At 39.4% G+C, this 19816-nt stretch overlaps 1 long non-coding RNA gene across 1 annotated transcript; it reads left to right on the forward strand.

The window, feature by feature from the left end:
* Window positions 1-3124: 3124 nt before the first annotated feature.
* On the forward strand, window positions 3125-3698 carry LOC124882800. The gene is made up of 2 exons (XR_007041994.1): window positions 3125-3551; window positions 3625-3698. It is a non-coding gene; the product is annotated as an uncharacterized LOC124882800 (long non-coding RNA).
* The last annotated feature ends 16118 nt before the right edge of the window (window positions 3699-19816 follow it).

Here is a 19816-nt window from a genome sequence, read left to right on the forward strand (position 1 = left end):
CCTGCCTGTGCCTCTGCCTTTCCTCGCTAGTGAGGTGCGCCCTACCCACCTGCATGGGTTCAGTTTCTCCTGCCAGTTCTTGGGAAGGGGGCTTGGGGTTAACATTAGGCACAAGTGTTGGCTGGGTCCTAACATAACTGCGTTCATTTCTGGGCTTCCTCCTCTCCCTTAACCGGCTATCTATTCTAATGGCTTTAGTAATTAAATCCTCCAATAACTCTGGCTCATCCACTAAAACAAGCTCATCGTTTAAAGTCTCATCTAGGGCCTGAAAAAATACAGATTTAAGGGCCCGACTGTCCCAGCCAGATTCTGCTGCACGGGTATGAAACTCTGTAGCAAATTCTGTTAGCAGTCTACCCCGCTGCTTAATAGTCCATAACTTTCGACCTGAAGCCACATAATCAGTACAGAAAGAAACATTTCTCCTAAACTCCTTCTCAAAATCAGAAAATGTGCAACCAAACTGGACACAACTAGGAAAACGGGACTCAGCCCATCTTAGTGCTTTTCCTGACAAAAGGCCAATAACATAAGAAATCTTAGTGCATGGGGAAAAGAGTGGGGGGAACGATTGAACACTAAAGAACATTGTAACAAGAAACCCTTACAGTCACTGGTCTCACCTGAATATTTCTCAGGACTGGGGGAAATTATGTCACGGACGAAAGGAAGACGCTGGGTCTCTGAACTGGCTGCAGCAGCCTCTGGCCCTGTCCCAATACCCACACTACACCCTACGCCCCTCTATGAAGTGTGTACTTTGTACAAGTGCATGTAGGGGTTACAGTGCCCACATTACAAGTGTGCAAAATTGGAGAATTGGGACAGTAGGGGTTACGTCATCAACTTGCACCTCTGCACCGTAACTGAAACATCAAAAAGGGCAGGAACCAGCGTTGTTTTCACAGTCTTGCTGCTAAAAAAACTATTTAAAACTGCAATAAGCAATTGTTTTGAGGAGAAGAAGGTGCAGGAAGCAAAGGAGGTTTATACACCAGACTCTCGCTGCACCAGTGTTTGTTTGAAAGGTAACTTTAGTGTTATGGCCTACTGACTACCCAGACTCACTCTGAACCCAGTGGTATCTTACAATGTTGAGCCTGGAAAACCAGTAAAAAAAATAGTTGTTGGTTTGCTGTCTAAAGTTTACGCAGTTCTTATTATTCTGATTTGATGGCTGATTACGTTGACGGTTGTGATTGGTTTTTGTTCTGAACGTCATCTGCAGCAGTGAATTGTGGGTAATATACTGCCGAAGTGCGGATTGAGGGCACAAAGGGGGCAGGGCTAAGGACCACTCTGGAGAATTGGGACACACTACGCACTCGAACCCTTCAACGGGAACGCGCAATTCAGGGACACAAGGGTGGAAGTGCAAGTATTGGGACAGGGCCTCTAACTGCTGAGTGGGGATCTTGTTCAAGGATAGCTGTAACATGGCGGTTACCTGTTCGAGCTGTTGATTCATCTGACGTTGCTGTTTGGCTAGAGAGCGTAAGGTGGAATCATGAGACTAAATATGGTGAGTATGATCGGAAAGAATTCCCTTGAGCGCTTCTGCTGGACTGGGTTGGCTTGAGTATTCTGTCATAGTGTTAGGTATGGCTCTGACCCACATGCAGAATCACGCTCAAAGGAAATGGGTACAAGTTTGAAAAAAGGTTTATTTAAGGAGAATGGATCAGTATGGTGTGCAGGAACAATAGTAAGGAAAAACGACAGGTAAGTGACACAGTACACGAAACCGGAACTTAAATGTGAAATGTCTCTTACTAGGAGGGAGTAAGCAATCCACCAGGAGGAGAGGGATTCAGACTGGAGAAGAAGTTAATATGGCGGAGTAGGTGTGTGTGGAAGATCCTTTCTGGGGAGATTCTAGGAGCGAGGCTAGTACGAAACGAAGCCACCGGGGCCTGCCTGGGTAACCTCCAGGTAGTCTCCGGTATGATCCTTGGAAGGTCCTTGAAAATGTAGTTAGTGTTTGAACGAAGCCACCGGGGCCAGCCTGGTTAACCTCCAGGTAGTCGCCAGTTCAGTTCACTAAGAAGAACAAAGAACAAGTTAAATGTTGTCAAAGGCAAAGTACACAAACTTAATTAATATGAGGATGGCTGAGTACCAAAGAGGCTAATACTCGAGCGACGAGATGCTGGCTGCTTCCTGCTTAAGTACTCCAGGACTCAATCACTGAGATGGAAAACACCTATCTCCACAACTGCTGAGCACTAGCGCCTACTAGGAGTCAAAAAACACAGACAAAAACATACAACAGAAACTCCATCCCCGACAGTTTCAACTTGGAATCCCAAAGAAAATATTTTTACTACTTTGCCTCAACTTTGTTTTCTTCAGCTGCCCTGACAGCATATCCAGAAAAGCAATAATTTGCGAAATACAAAACAAGAAAGAGAGAGAACCTGTCATGATTTTCTAACGATGCTATAATTACTGCATTGTCAGAACAATACAGCAAAGCAATGAACTTAAAAAAGTACCAGGAGAAAACTGAAGCAGGCAAAGAAAGGCCAATGCTGAGATATGAACCAGTAATCTTTTAGATGTAAGGCAACACCAGCCTATCCATGACACAATAATATTTCAATAAATGGGGAAAAAAACTGCCTTTCTAAAAAAAAAAAAACAACCTTTTTTAACATCGGAGTCAAGGCTGAAGTAAGACAAATTGCTTGTCTAACAATGCAAGCTCAGCATAATAACTAAATTGTAATGAGCATTACCAAGAGATTTTCAAACTCCAGATTTGAAATGTACTGATTTATGTAAAATAAGAAACATGCACAGTCGCAATTATGGATCTGGAGACACGTGTAGTTAAGCTTTAAATTATTCATTCCCCTGTAAGATTTATATTAAAATAGTTTTTCATTTCAACCCCTAGGCTTTTTGTTTCCTAGTTGAAATTTGGTCAGGCATCTCTCAAACAATAATAAAAATATAAAATAGGAGTCAATTTGAAAATAAACCTGTGTTTATTACCATTTCGTTTAAAAATGATTTATACCCATCTCAATATTCAATGGAAAAACCTCCATTACAGCAATCAAACTCCTTTTTGAAATGGCTGACCAGCTTTTGTTGTCAGGATCTGTCTGTGTGTTCTTTTCTATATTGTTTTTTTCAGCAGGTTCAGTTGGAGGGTGGAGCTGTGTGCTGCCTCTCACACCTGTGAGCCATTAGGCTCATTATGGCAGCCTTTTAAGGAGAGGGTTGCTGAGTGTCGTCCTTTGTGGTACCTCAAGCCCAGTATCCTGTTTCTGACTTGTAAATCTTCTGAGATATTCTTGTAGTCTAAGCTCTGTTCTTTCTTTAAGGTGCCTCCCTGGATCCTTCTGGTGGTTCCAGTGTAACCTGATCTCGTTCACCTCCTGAGTTTCCCTGTTCGGATTACAGGCTTGCCGCCACCGGGTTCTAGACGCTCAGTCACCTAAACCTGTCCGCCCTCCAACGAACTGCTTACCTCTGGAAAACACAGACCTTCTATCCAAGAACTGACCTCCCCTCCCGGACTCCTATTTCCGCCTGCAACAGTAAGCCTTCATCATTCAAACTTCCCCTCCACATTCAGAAACTTTGCTCACCGTTTTTGCTTTCCCTCCTCAGTGGATGTACCGCCGGAGCCGCCCAGAATTCCTCAATCATGTTATATCCCTTCTAAATAAATATCTTAAACTTCATTTGTCTCCTGAAAGTTTCTGCACGTGGGTCAAGAAGCTCAGTAAATCGATGACATTTGTAAATGTTGTGCATGTGCGAAACTATGGAAGCAAATCGTTACCATATTTCAAATGAAAAAGCATTTTCAGAAATGCTTTTTCATTTTAAGAATGTGGCTGCATTGTTTGACTCATAAATGAAATTAGTAATCAATCATCCTATTTGCATTTTAATTTTCTTCTTCAAGACTGCTCATTCTTTCACTTAATTAAAATGAAAAAGAAAAATACTTTTGAGATTTATTTTTCAAAATATGCCCCAGCAAATAGATACCAAAATTCAATTTGAAATGTAAAATTTGAAAATGAAAAAGCATTTCCAGAAATGCTTTTTCATTTTAAGAATGCGGCTGCGTTATTTGACCCATAAATAAAATTAGTAATCAATCATCCTATTTGCATTTGCATTTTCTTCTTCATGACTGCACATTTTATGCCATAATCAAAAAGAAAACAAAGCAGACATTGCTTTTTCGTTTTCGTGGTCTGCCCGCAAAGTACTGCCCAGAACTCGAAAACGAAAAAGCATTCTGAGCTGCGGGCGCAGCAGAGTGACGTCAGCAGCCGCTCTTCCTCAGCTCACTGCCGACCGAGCTACCCATCTTGTTTGGTGGGAGGCGCTGTGCACGTCTGCAGTGCATTACATTGCAAACGTGCCGAGAAATTGATTGAATTGCAGCAGGGCCGAGCTCAATTTGTGGCAGTGGCAGGCAGAACTGGTAGTTCCGGTGGCAGCCTTATGGCCTGAGACATCCAGCGTGTTTTTAAGCATTTATTTATAATTTTCTGTGAGTGACAATTCAGAATAGCCGCTCGTGCTCTATATTAAACCGGCTGTTTGTGCAATAAATCGTCGTCATCCTTTCAACACGTCACACATACGCATAGTGCTATTTATTTTCCATGTCAAGTAAATACAATCACCTTATGTTATGGGTCTAAAGCTGTTTATTAAATAATAATCAATAATGAAATCATTATGTAAAGGTAACAGGCTATAACAATAATGACAACCCATTTGCCGATAATCAGCATCAGCTTCCACAAAAACAGCGGCAACCGCATTGGCAAGCTTTTACGGCCGGTCTGGCACCTTCTGGCATCCTCGCGGAATCCCGTGCCACCCTGCGGCAGACTGTGGCAGTTCCGGTGGCAGCTTTGGTGGCAGGTTGTGGCGGAACTGCCACAGCCTGCCACCGGAACTACCAGTTTGCCTGCCACTGCCACAAATTGAGCTCGGCCCTGCTGCAATTCAATCAATTTCTCGGCACGTTTGCAATGTAATGTAATGCAGACGTGCACAGCGCCCCCTACCGAACAAGATGGGTAGCTCGGTCAGCAGGGAGCTGAGGAAGAGCGGCTGCTGACGTAACTCTTCTGCGCCCGCAGCTCGGAATGCTTTTTCGTTTTCGAGTTCTGGGCAGTACTTTGCGGGCAGACCACGAAAACAAAAAAGCAATGTCTGCTTTGTTTTGTTTTTGATTATGGCATAAAATGTGCAGTCATGAAGAAGAAAATGCAAATGCAAATAGGATGATTGATTACTAATTTTATTTATGGGTCAAATAACGCAGCCGCATTCTTAAAATGAAAAAGCATTTCTGGAAATGCTTTTTCATTTTCAAATTTTACATTTCAAATTTAATTTTGGTATCTATTTGCTGGGGTACATTTTGAAAAATAAATCTCAAATGTCTTTTTCTTTTTCATTTTAATTAAGTGAAAGAATGAGCAGTCTTGAAGAAGAAAATTAAAATGCAAATAGGATTATTGATAACTAATTTCATTTATGAGTCAAACAATGCAGCCACATTCTTAAAATGAAAAAGCATTTCTGAAAATGCTTTTTCATTTGAAATATGGTAACGATTTGCTTCCATACGAAACGAAGATCAGAACCACATCCAATAGAAATAGGGCATAACATAGCCTGTAAAAAGAGAAGAAATAATTAATTTATAGTTGAGATTTGAAAATGTTCTCCATATTTTACTCCATAATTCACCAAAATCATTATGTACAAGCAGAATTATACTGGTACACTCATAATGGGTAAATTTAGATTCAAAATGGCCATATGTGGGTTATGAGTTGTCAAATGTAAAAGAAGCTCTATATATAAATAAAAAAAACATTATCTTATTGTATACAACAGATTTCATAATTAACAAATATTTAATTGGGATACATCCAGGTCTGTATATCAGAAAATCTTATTACGTTGCTGAATAGTTTAGGTCGTTATCTTGTGACCGATGTGTTAACATCCAGAGAGACTGGTATGCTCCTTCCACAGTGCAACAGCCTTTAATGTTAAGTATGAAATGTTACCACATTGTCAGACCCGTAAATCTAGTTTATTGTGTTATTTCAACCTGTCAGACCTATTGATCAGTGGATTAAGACAAAGATGATGTTTTAAAGCTTTGACTGAGTTTTTCATAGCTGTCCCAAAATCCAATAGCAATAGGGGTTCATAGATCCAGGCCAAGATTTAGTGCTATAGGCAGGATTGATGACATAGAGCCCAGGCATAACAGTGGAGGTGCATAAGTTCCATCCTTCAACATAACTCAAGATAACAGTCTGTTTTTATTTGGTTATTAGAGTCATTCAGCTGTCTGCTTATTTAAAACATCTAGATCGCCACACAGACATGGATCTACTACTGTAAATAATGCCACGGTGTCCCACGCTTGTATGAGGGCGAATAGATTAATTCTAAAACAATTTTCCAAAATGCTTGGGTTGTATTACTTATCACTGGAAAATAGCAACCAATACAGGTCCTTCTCAAAATATTAGCATATTGTGATAAAGTTAATTATTTTCCATAATGTCATGATGAAAATTTAACATTCATATATTTTAGATTCATTGCACACTAACTGAAATATTTCAGGTCTTTTATTGTCTTAATACGGATGATTTTGGCATACAGCTCATGAAAACCCAAAATTCCTATCTCACAAAATTAGCATATCATTAAAAGGGTCTCTAAACGATATATAAACCTAATCATCTGAATCAACGAGTTAACTCTAAACACCTGCAAAAGATTCCTGAGGCCTTTAAAACTCCCAGCCTGGTTCATCACTCAAAACCCCAATCATGGGTAAGACTGCCGACCTGACTGCTGTCCAGAAGGCCACTATTGACACCCTCAAGAAAGAGGGTAAGACACAGAAAGAAATTTCTGAACAAATAGGCTGTTCCCAGAGTGCTGTATCAAGGCACCTCAGTGGGAAGTCTGTGGGAAGGAAAAAGTGTGGCAGAAAACGCTGCACAACGAGAAGAGGTGACCGGACCCTGAGGAAGATTGTGGAGAAGAGCCGATTCCAGACCTTGGGGGACCTGCGGAAGCAGTGGACTGAGTCTGGAGTAGAAACATCCAGAGCCACCATGCACAGGCGTGTGCAGGAAATGGGCTACAGGTGCCGCATTCCCCAGGTCAAGCCACTTTTGAACCAGAAACAGCGGCAGAAGCGCCTGACCTGGGCTACAGAGAAGCAGCATTGGACTGTTGCTCAGTGGTCCAAAGTACTTTTTTCGGATGAAAGCAAATTCTGCATGTCATTCGGAAATCAAGGTGCCAGAGTCTGGAGGAAGACTGGGGAGAAGGAAATGCCAAAATGCCAGAAGTCCAGTGTCAAGTACCCACAGTCAGTGATGGTCTGGGGTGCCGTGTCAGCTGCTGGTGTTGGTCCACTGTGTTTTATCAAGGGCAGGGTCAATGCAGCTAGCTATCAGGAGATTTTGGAGCACTTCATGCTTCCATCTGCTGAAAAGCTTTATGGAGATGAAGATTTCATTTTTCAGCACGACCTGGCACCTGCTCACAGTGCCAAAACCACTGGTAAATGGTTTACTGACCATGGTATCACTGTGCTCAATTGGCCTGCCAACTCTCCTGACCTGAACCCCATAGAGAATCTGTGGGATATTGTGAAGAGAACGTTGAGAGACTCAAGACCCAACACTCTGGATGAGCTAAAGGCCGCTATCGAAGCATCCTGGGCCTCCATAAGACCTCAGCAGTGCCACAGGCTGATTGCCTCCATGCCACGCCGCATTGAAGCAGTCATTTCTGCCAAAGGATTCCCGACCAAGTATTGAGTGTATAACTGTACATGATTATTTGAAGGTTGACGTTTTTTGTATTAAAAACACTTTTCTTTTATTGGTCGGATGAAATATGCTAATTTTGTGAGATAGGAATTTTGGGTTTTCATGAGCTGTATGCCAACATCATCTGTATTAAGACAATAAAAGACTTGAAATATTTCAGTTAGTGTGCAATAAATCTAAAATATATGAATGTTAAATTTTCATCATGACATTATGGAAAATAATGAACTTTATCACAATATGCTAATATTTTGAGAAGGACCAGTATATGCTATATCACTCAAAGTCAGCCCTATAATCAAATGTGGATTTTTTCATAGATTCAAAACAACATTTGTCAGTAGCCGAAGAACAGGATTGATCACCACTTTGCTCTAACCTTCCAGCATAGACAGCATGAAATTTTAGGAGTGTGTTTTCTTCAGTCTGTCTTACCGCTATAATAAATTATAAAACAGATGTGTAACGTTTGCTTTTACAGACCATCATTCTTATATGTACACACTGCAAATACATGAACAACATGCGGGAATATCAACTTTTACAATTGAAATCAGGTAAATTATAGTTACACTTTCATCTTTCAAATAATGAGAGGATGATCTGAAGAAACAGTCTCTGTATTTAAAGATTTTAAGTGACAATTCTTTTGTTGTGAGTTAAGAATGTGGTCAGGGGAGGAAAGACCTGGATGTCATCCACTTAATCCCTTTGTTTACTGAATTGATGTATATAGAGTATATATAAAGTATATAGAAGAAATAATTTTTCTGCTTTCCCTGTCAAGCATAACTTTAATTAAGTAGAAATTGTTCATTTGAATATAGGTTAAACAACTGACATAAATGTAGGTAGTTAGCATGCAAATTGAGAGAGGTTTTGCTGCAGACACTCAATCTAGTGGAGCTCCGGAGGAATCATAGAGAGCTACTTCTGAAGCTACTTTATCTCTGAAGAAAGAATGCCTTTAACAGCTCTGCCAGTTATTGAAAACAATTAACCTAATGGCAAATCTACAAAGTTTTAACAAAGACTGTATATAAATAACCACACATCCATGTATAAATGTCTTGTCAAAAACTCCCCCCTGCTGCTTGGGCATCAGAACATGGGACAGCAGGTGTTCCTTCCCTACATTCTGTTTGATGGTCTATTACTTTAGCAATACCTTCAGGACAAGATATTTTTAATACATGAGAATTGACAACAACTTTCTTTTTAGATACTTGTTATAAAAAGTGAATATAAATGCTGTAGTATTTATACATTTATATGTAGATCATATTGTATTTCCTATAATTATTCCACTGCTAAAGCATGCACTGGTATATAGGTTTTTGGAGGAAAAGAAAAAATTAAAACACATGTTTTATATTCTAATGCAGTTAAAAGTAAGCAAGAAAAAACAATTTTTTTTTCCTTTCTCTATAAATTATGTAAAACTACAAAAGCCCAACATGGGTATAATAGAGCTAAGAATTCATAGAATAATATAATTGTCATCTATGCCTTTTTTACTTATTTTCTTAGTTTGTTTTCTGTAGGATCTATGTCATAATTTAAAGTTTTGCAATCTGTGGTATTGCTTTGATGAATACCTCCAAACCACATGTTTCCGTAGTATAAATGTTTAATAAAGCTTTATTTTAAAATTGGTTAGTAGCTGCTGAAAAGCTGGATATGTAGTCTATTGACTTTAAAAAAAGCATTGCATTAATTATTTTACAATAATTATACATTAACAAAGGGTCATACAATGAACACAGAAACAAACATATTTTCGAAAGACCCAAAGAATAAAAACAATATACGACAGAAACATTGTTAATAATAACATGTTAATAAAAGGCTAAATAAGATCATGTGTGCATATTTGTTTGTCCAGGAGCCACTTCTTTAACTAATATAGAGACATTTTTAGTCACCAGATATTCCTGAGATCTGTGGGAAGAGTGTTTCAGGTATGTGCTCTCATAGAACATTTTTTATCCAAACTTTTCCCTGTCAGTTGCCGCCAAGAACAAGGGCAAGGCAGCTTAACTAAAACTGCTACTAAGTGGTGTTTTGAAAGGATGAAAGCTTCTTAAGACATGTCAAGCCTTAAAAAGGCATGTAGCTTAATATCTATTTTTGCATTGTTGCACCACAGTGATTACTCAAAGTTTGTGTTTGCAATATCAATCATTTTCACTGTAAGCTCTTATGAAGTCATAAGGGCAATGAAGTGAATATCTTGACTTTGTCTTGTTACAGAAAAAAGCGCTTCTGTCATCCCATCTTTTATAACTGTTTTCAGTCTAGTGACAGGGAAGTAAAGTTCCTCTTCACCTCAGCAATTCTTGTAATTTTATACGTACAGTATGGTTTGTTCATGTTGTATTTCTAGCTGTAAATTTCAGACTTTGGTTTCCTCAATGATTTGAGGCAATGAGATCTCTAAATGTTTTTAAGAAAAGTTAACAGCTTGTATAGCTGTTTATGTGTATGTTTTTCAGCTTAATGTGACAGCAGAAAACCACAGAGTCTTCAGTTGACAAAATAACAGCGCACAGGAAACCAATATCTTTATATGATCATCATCTCTCTCTCAGCTGGAGACTTGCAGCAGCAGAAAAAGGAGGCCAATACTTAACATGATTTTCTTATCTATCCAAATGGTGCTATTGAGTCACTTTGACTCCTCGTTACTTTTTGCTTTTATGGTTTATGACTATAACTTATTAGTGAAAATGACAAGTCACAAAGAAGCAAAATTAGTCTCTTCCTTAAATGTCCTTTTCCTATATTTGGGCAAATAAGAGAAAGGTTGGTCAACTGAGCTTATCTATGGATTCCCTGGCTTGATGTGTTGCTCCAACAAAAGGAACGCAATGAACACATTGCAAGCCTTAAACATTTTTACACTGAAACTGGGATCCCTTCTAAGTTAATATTAGAAAAAATGACTCCATGTCAAAGTTGCCCTTGTCCTATATACATGCTTGTATTTATTCTAGAAGAGATCATAAGACAGCCTTAAAACAATGTCTGTGAGGTTGACCTACTGTGCAGATGGGCAGCAAGTTAAAGCAAAAACCTTGGACCTCTGACTCTAACTCTGTGTGGGGAGTTATGCAGCAGAGTCATTATTTCTTGGTGCTTTGAGGCCACTTCACCTGCCACCATAAATCAATACAAAGCTGTTCTGAGTGATCCCTTTTACCATACTATGATATGTTTCTGTTTGGACGAGAGTGGTGTATTTCAGGATACGAGCTGCATATAACCTGAGAGGTCATTGAATGTTTTTTTTAAGTGTGACACTAATGTGTATTATATGCTTATATCACCTTTGCTGTCACCAGGTCTCAATTTGTATGTAAGACCTGAGAGATGACATTTTAGACCAACATGCTGGCACATCTGTAAACTGCACTGAGCAGAGATTTATGATTTAGCTCTGGTTTTCTAAGATTTTAATTGATAAAGATTCTAATCCATTTATATCCATTTTATTATAAAGGCGTATATGTACCAGCATTCATGGGAATATTCAGGGGGGTTGTGATTTAAAGCTGGGTTTTTACCCTTATGTAAAAACTAAACAAAATAATTTGGAGATACAATTTTAAACTTTCCTTTGCATCTAAAAGTAGAGATTAGTGTTGATAGGATTATTGTAGTAGTAATAGTAGTAGTATTGAAGTCTCATTTTATATTCCCTGAGAAATCTAGATTTTTACAATTAATTTAGAAAATTCCAGAAAGCTGCCAACATTTCCAAAACAAGTATGTCCTATAACAGACAGAAATTGAAGGCTCAAAAGAATAAAACATTACTTTGGTGTATTATATTTAGCTTTCCTGGTATTTCCTAAAAAGGCTGAGATCTATTGCCTCATCACCAGTTCGATGAAACATCCCCGAGGCATTTCCCATAGCAGATGACTGCTTTTTGAACTTGACAAAGTCAAATACAAAATGACAAAAACTAGAATATTAGAAAAAAAAAAGGATTGAAATTTTGTCATAATTCAGGCAACAATGAGAGTACAAAGCTTGGTTCGAAAAGTGTTACAAAAAGGGAAGCCAGAGCTCAGTTTGTGTAGTCAAATTCACGTGACATTATACTGTATGAATAACACCTTCTGGGGTGTGGGACGCATCAAGGCTTCAAAACATTTCAACGCTTTTGGTGTAAAATTCTTTTAAAATGCAGAGTGTAGGACATTTGATTCTTCGTCTTCTTCAGTAACAACTTCCACACTGAGAAGTGCTGTGGTTAGAGGAACCTTGCAAAACTTAGGTATGGTGGAATCACTGATCAGAAAATGATTTTATTTTTAGTTTCCATCCTGGCGGTCAAGCTGAAAATTAGCTGGCTCTGGTTTTTTGTGGCTTCTTTATTGTCCTGTAGATAAAAGACGAACAAAATCTAGTAATTGTGACAAAAAAGTGTTTTTTATTTTATTTTAGGCTGACAAACATATATATCAAAAAGGTAAAGTTAAAAGATATTAGCTCTGTTTGATATAAGCCTTTTAACTCCAGGTAAAAGTACTCAATTATTAGTCCGGAGCATGTTTAGTCACTTATTATTAAAAATAATATGTTTAGCAGTTGAGCCTTCTGATCTGGTAAACATGCCTCAAAAATGAAAATTATTGTTGTAATTAATGGAAGATCATCTAATCAGATCAAGAAAACAAATCAAGGAACAAATTATAAGATCTCCCTGATATTTACATGTTTAAAACAAATACATGCACAAGTCCAGTTACACAAATGAGTCTAAATAAAACATAGATGTCCTGCAAACCTTAATGAGCTATGCCACCTGACTAATAAGAGTCACTTAACAATGGGGGCAGCAAAATGTGTTTGTTAATTAAAGTCAGGTTTGACTAAAGCTGGAACAACTGGAATCAAAACGTCTGTAAAAAGGAAACATCCTAATTAACCAAGGTAGATTTCAAGGTCACAGGACAACAAGAAATTCAAAGAAATGTTATATGAAAATAGGAAATGCACAACAGAAGAAATTAAAGACCAATGGGCAGGAATTGGAATCAATGATTGTGCCCAAACTGTAATAAAATAAAGTGAAGGGAATAAGATTTACACACAGACATGTTTAATATAAAATATAATTAACAGCTAAGCAGAAAAGACAAGATGAGATATAACTAAAAGGAGGCAGTCAGGTGGATAAAAAGATTGGATGAAAGTGGTTTTCAGTGATGAATCTTGAAGATGAATTGGCCTAGGAGATAATGTTGTGCCGTTTGTTTGGTGCAATCTACCTGAAACTTATACTGTATGTAATGCCTGAAGAAAATAAAACTAATTTCTGGAGTCATTAACAATATTTAAGCAAATATAGGGGCAGCAATGGTAACACTGTTGCCTTGAAGCAAGGTCCAGGATTTGAATCCCAATCTGGGGTCTTTCTGCGTGGAGTCTGCATGCGCGAGTTCTCTCCTGGTGTTTCAGCTTTTCCCTTACAGTCCAAAAACATGACTGTTAGGATAATTGATTTCTCTAAGTAACCCGAAGATAGGCACTAGCCAACCCCCCATCTCCCCGCAACCCTCCAAGGATTAGCAGGTATTAATGATGGATGGATATCATGCAAAGGAGGAGGGCAGATGACAGTCATCTCTGCAGTACATCTCTGCGGACATAAAAAGGGTTACTTAAATTCTAATTAAAATGAGCTGAACAGACTTTTTCTCAGACTTTTGCGAGAAGACTTTCATGGTCCAGGAAAATATGCACTGCTCAAAAAAATAAAGGGAACACTTAAACAACACAATATAACTCCATGTAAATCAAACTTCTGTGAAATCAAACTGTCCACTTAGGAAGCAACACTGATTGACAATCAATTTAACCTGCTGTTGTGCAAATGGAATAGACAGCAGGGGGAAATCTTTGGCGATTAGCAAGACACACTCAATAAAGGAGTGGATCTGCAGGTGGGGACCACAGACCACTTCTCAGTACCTATGTTTTCTGGCTGATGTTTTGGTCACTTTTGAATGTTGGTGGTGCTTTCACTTTCGTGGTAGCATGAGACGGACTCTACAACCCACACAAGTGGCTCATGTAGTGCAGCTCATCCAGGATGGCACATCAATGCGAGCTGTGGCAAGAAGGTTTGCTGTGTCTGTCAGCGTAGTGTCCAGAGCCTGGAGGCGCAACCAGGAGACAGACCAGTACACCAGGAGACGTGGAGGAGGCCGTAGGAGGGCAACAACCCAGAAGCAGGACCGCTACCTCCGGCTTTGTGCAAGGAGGAACAGGAGGAGCACTGCCAGAGCCCTGCAAAATGACCACCAGCAGGCCACAAATGTGCATGTGTCTGCACAAACGGTTAGAAACCGACTCCATGAGGATGGTATGAGGGCCCAACGTCCACAAATGGGGGTTGTGCTCACAGCCCAACATCGTGCAGGACGCTTGGCATTTGCCAGAGAACACCAGGAATGGTAAATTCGCCACTGGCACCCTGTGCTCTTCACAGATGAAAGCAGGTTCACACTGAGCACATGTGACAGACGTGACAGAGTCTGGAGACACCGTGGAGAGTGATCTGCTGCCTGCAACATCCTTCAGCATGACCGGTTTGGCAGTGGGTCTGTAATGGTGTGGGGTGGCATTTTTTTGGAGGGCCACACGGCCCTCCATGTGCTCGCCAGAGGTAGCCTGACTGCCATTAGGTACCGAGATGAAATCCTCAGACCCCTTGTGAGACTATATGCTGGTGCGGTTGGCCCTGGGTTCCTCCTAATGCAGGACAATGCTAGACCTCATGTGGCTGGAGTGTGTCAGCAATTCCTGCAAGATGAAGACATTGAAGCTATGGACTGGCCTGCCCGTTCCCCATACCTGAATCCGATTGAGCACATCTGTGACATCATGTCTCGCTCCATCCACCAACGTCACGTTGCACTACAGACTGTCCTGGAGTTGGCGGATGCTTTAGTCTAGGTCTGGGAGGAGATCCCTCAGGAGACCATCCGCCGTCTCATCAGGAGCATGCCAAGGCGTTGTAGGGAGGTCATACAGACACGTGGAGGCCACAAGCAATACTGAGCCTCATTTTGACTTATTTTAAGGACATTACATCAAAGTTGGATCAGCCTGTAGTATGTTTTTCCACTTTAATTTTGTGTGTGACTCCAAATCCAGGCCTCCATTGGTTAATAAATTTGATTTCCATTGATGATTTTTGTGTGATTTTGTTGTCAGCACGTTCAACTTTGTACAGAACAAAGTATTCAATGAGAATATTTCATTCATTCAGATCTAGGATGTGTTATTTGAGTGTTCCCTTTATTTTTTTGAGCAGTGTATTATTATGATAACCTAGATCTACATTCATTTAAACAAATGTCTTTGCCAACTTACATGTTTTTCTTGAAAGTGAAAGCCCTAATCTTCAAATGAATGGAATCTCAGTGGAAAAGCATGTGATTTAGCTGAGATGTTTATCACTGGGTCATGTTAATCATTGGGGTAAAAGGAAGCAGGAGATAGACAGGCAGAGTAAGTTAGTAGCATCTGCTGTGATGATAATACTGTACCAAACCGATTTGGCCAAAAGGTGAAGCTTTTTATTTGTCGGTTCATCTACATTTCCACCTTTGTCTATGGTCCTGTGATGTTGGTTATGACTCCAGGAATGACGTTAGTACAGTCGACCGAAAGCAACCTCCTCTTTAGGGTGGCTGGACTTATCCTTTGGAATTGGGTGACGAGCTTGGCTATTTGGGAGAAAGTCAGAATAGAGGTGCTGCTACTTAGTATCAAAAGGATGCTTGTTTCAGAGTTTTAGGTATTTGGTATAAATGTTTTCTTAATAACTTTGTATGGAGTTGATGGCAATACTAGGCTATATTTCTTCCGTTCACAAATGACCTAAGGAATTGCCCAATAATTTGTTGTGCCACCCCTGGTGGCAACAGCTGCCAAACATTTGTGATAACTGGCAATACGTCTTTATCATATATCATATATATCATATATCATATCATATAATTGTGGAGCAATTTCTGCCCACTCTCCTTTGCACAGTTGTTTTTACATTGGCAGGTTTCTAAGCATGTTAAGGGAATGCCACACCAGAGGAATCAGGTTTGAAGTTCAGACTTTTACTTGGTCACTTCCAAACCCTACTTTTTTTCTTTTCTTTTCTAATGTTTTAGCATTAGGCCTGGTATTGGATCATCGTCCTGCAGCAAACCCCAACTACATGGAAGGATGCATGAATTGAGGCCTAGCTTGCTAAGTCTGGAATTTATTTTTGAACAAAATTCAAGCATATTGGCCATTCGCTTTTAAGTTAAAAACCTGCTGCAACAAAGCAAAGGTTGTTATTTGTGGCTGACAGGCTTTTTGAGCAAACAATCACATTAAACATTAATCACGAACGTCTTTCTGTCTATGTATTATTCTGGCCAAAACTCCTCAACACACCATTCTTTCAGGCAGCCATCATCAACTTACTCAAACTGTTCCCAAAAGACTAAGTGAGAAGCGAGGGACTGCACTTACTAGAGGCACATGGCACCTTGATAATGGAGTGTGGCGGAGGCGATTAGCACACTAACAGCTTCACACAAGTATTCTCTTTGGGAGGATGCTCTGAGATAAAATAGGAGGACGTGACCCTCTAGCAGCACAATTCACAGCGCGACTGCTTAGGGTCCCAGGCACTCTGACACTTTGAAAGGAACTCTTTGCCCTTAAAGTGGAAGTGAAGATGCATCTTGAAAAGCAGTTTTTTTTTTTTCTTATGACTATTCCTGCTACCATTAAGCTGGTATCAGTCTTTTAAGTGCACACTACTGAGCTGCACTAAATATGCATAGATGGCATCGTGTCCTCAGTAGTTATATAAGTGAACTCTCACAAAGACAAACAAAACATACATTTTCTAAATTATTACTTTTTTAATCATAAACTCTGTACAATTATTGCATCTTTGATTTAAGCAGTATTTTTTTCCAGGAATGCCTTTTATTGCTATGTAATTAATACTTTTCTAATTACTCGAAGGCCTTTTAGGATAACAACAAATTTTATTTGCTGCCTTTCGCTGTTTCATTTAAATGAAAGGAGCTACTTATAATGCCTTTGCTTCCGGAAGTGGTTTGTCAGTGCTTTGAAAATTGTCAGACAGCTTGTTGTTTGAAACTTAAACAGCACAGTTAATGCATGTATTTCACAATCTCCCTGTGGACACACATTAAGGCTTTTGGTTTCAAATAGTAATACCAAGGCAGCGTGGGAAATCCATTTCTGAAAAGGACTGGGAGATCTGTATGTGTTGCAAAAAATTTTTTGATGAATGGTTTGGATCCTGATCTTGGCACTTGTCCGTGACTTACGCTGTGTCTCGAAACCACATCCATTCAGTGCTGCAGCCTCCACCAAAGTAAAGAACAAACATGTCTGCATGGTCAGAGGCACAACTACACAATTACTTGCAAATGCAAAAAAGCATGCAGCAACAAAGAAATGGGTTAAATTGTTGTCTATAGCTGACTATATAGATGCATTTCACAAGTGCCTGCATATGTATGTGTATATATAGCATAAAGTGTATACAGTCAAGTTAATAAATGCAATCTGCTGTACCTCTGATTTAGCATAGGCAAGCCTCTAGGGAAATATTCCATCCTTACCCTTTCATAGAGAAATTCTGTCCCGAAACAATTGACTAAACCTAAGCTGTTAGGGAAAAAAACAAAAATAAATAAATAAAACATATGAAAACAGATTATAGATGAGCATTGGTTTATCTAATTTAAATTAAGGTCAGCTAACATTTTGAAATTTTCGGTTAAGTAGAAAAATTGCCTTCTAAGATTATAAAGTTTTGTATCAATAGGAAAGAGAAAATATTTTTTATTAGCAATTCTCAGTAAAAGATAATTTAAGACTAACTGAGTTGCTCTTTAAATGTGCTGTTAGCATCTGTAGCATTAACCGTCTTAAACAGTGCACTGTACCATGCACCTACTGTACTTTTACTGTAGTTACGCTCAAACTTCTGGTTGTAACTGTTGATAAGCAGAATGTCTGCTATCATTTCACATTCTGCTGACTCAAATCAAAGTAAAACACTACACTGAAACTCAAAGCCTGTTTCCATGAGTAACAGCAGTCCAGGTACACTGCTGGCTGCCTGCTAATCTGCCATGCTAACCACAAGTCTATTCCTGAGCTCTTATTTGTCTGCGGTGCCTTAATATAAAGCAATACTCACAGCAGAGGGAACCTAAGCATGTTGCTTTTAAGTGACTGTTTGATATATGTTCATCTTTGATAAAAATAAAATCCGTAAGCACTTAAATAGAGGAACATTATGTTATATGATAGTCAGTTATTGTGACTCATCGATTCATTTCCATGAAAACCAAATTTATTTTAGCTTTGACAAACTACATTGTTTTTCAAAGAGCATGTTTAAATGTTGTTTTTCTTTTTGTCTTTTTTAAATTACACTATTAGTGGAGATTTCTGGTTCAACATCAATATACACTCGTACTTATTCATTTGTCAAGCTCATGGGACATTAGCATTCATCATAAGTGGCATGTCTATCACATCAAGTAAATAATTAACACAAGAACATATGTTGGAGGGCTTATCTTCTAAGTTGAACTTCTGTTTAGTCATCTAGAACATAAATGCTCTTTCTAGTCATAGAAAAAGTGTTATATGACGCATTAAAAACATGTAGTGTGTTCCCTCCTACACATAGGTATCTGGTTCTTTACCTTGGGGGCAGGATATTAGGAGTCTTGGCATGGCGGAGCAATGTAGCAACAATGGGAAATCATCCATAATGTGGGGCATGCAAACACCAACATGGATTGATCATCAAGACTTTGAAGCAGGAATGCCACACTGACCTTTTGCCTAGGGCTGCAAAATCATCATGCCGCCACTGGGTTGGCAGTGCCTCAAGTAAGTTACTTAATGCTCCAAGTGATTTGTGTCAAAATCCCAAGGTGTTGGGTTTTGATTTTCTTTTGTGTATGCATTTTGACTATTTTTTGTTTTTGCTGTTTATTATGTTCTTCAGGTCCTGCTTTCTTAGGCTTTTTCATAATGCTTATTCTTGTTGGGTGTTTTCCTTATTCTGTCGAGGGTTCTCCCAACTTCCATATCGCTCTCAAGAGCTTAGTCAAGGTTTCCAATGGTCCCTCATCCATTCTCCAAGCTTTTTTGACGGTTCCAGCGGCTCCATCTCCGTTTTCCAAGGTTCCTCCGATAGTTCCAGCAGCTCCACTGCCATTCTCCAAGTTTCCTCCGAGGGTTCCAGCATCGCATGGACCTGTCTCTCTAGCTTCTTTGTGGGCTCCAGTCTTCAGAGTTCCTCCATGGATTGCAGTCATCAGAGTTCCTCCTCACTGCTATTATCTTTGTTTCTTGTTTCCATGCCCGCTTTCATTCCTGTACTGCCTGTCTCATCCTCTTCTGCAACACCATTGTTGTAAGTTTTTTTATTTTTATCAATAGAACACACAGCCTGATTCACATCTTGACACTGCTCTGGCTTAAACTCAAAAGATCTCACCAAGCACCTGGACTGATCAATGTACGCTATCCATGCTCTTTAATGGTGTGACATGCTTAGGTCACTTGCATATAGAAATCAGCATGCACTCCACTCCCATGAACGAGGGCTACCAGCTAGGGAGAAATGTATTCACATCCAAATTGTGGATAGCTGTGAATTCGATAGTTTTGATGGAAGGACGTTTGCCTAAAGGACGTTTTGCAAAGGTTTAAAGGTCTAAATTTACTGTAGTTCAGCAATATATTATGAATGGTTGCGGAGGTCATGCACACTGTACCCAGGATAATGTGTGAAAGGGCCTAACATTAATGCACACTATGTAAATTAGCCCATTCTAAAGGCAATCATAAGAGAGCAGAAGGGCTATTAGCAGGTC

The sequence above is a fragment of the Girardinichthys multiradiatus genome, chromosome 17 (assembly GCF_021462225.1).
Source record: "Girardinichthys multiradiatus isolate DD_20200921_A chromosome 17, DD_fGirMul_XY1, whole genome shotgun sequence".
Classification (NCBI taxonomy): Eukaryota; Metazoa; Chordata; class Actinopteri; order Cyprinodontiformes; family Goodeidae; genus Girardinichthys; species Girardinichthys multiradiatus.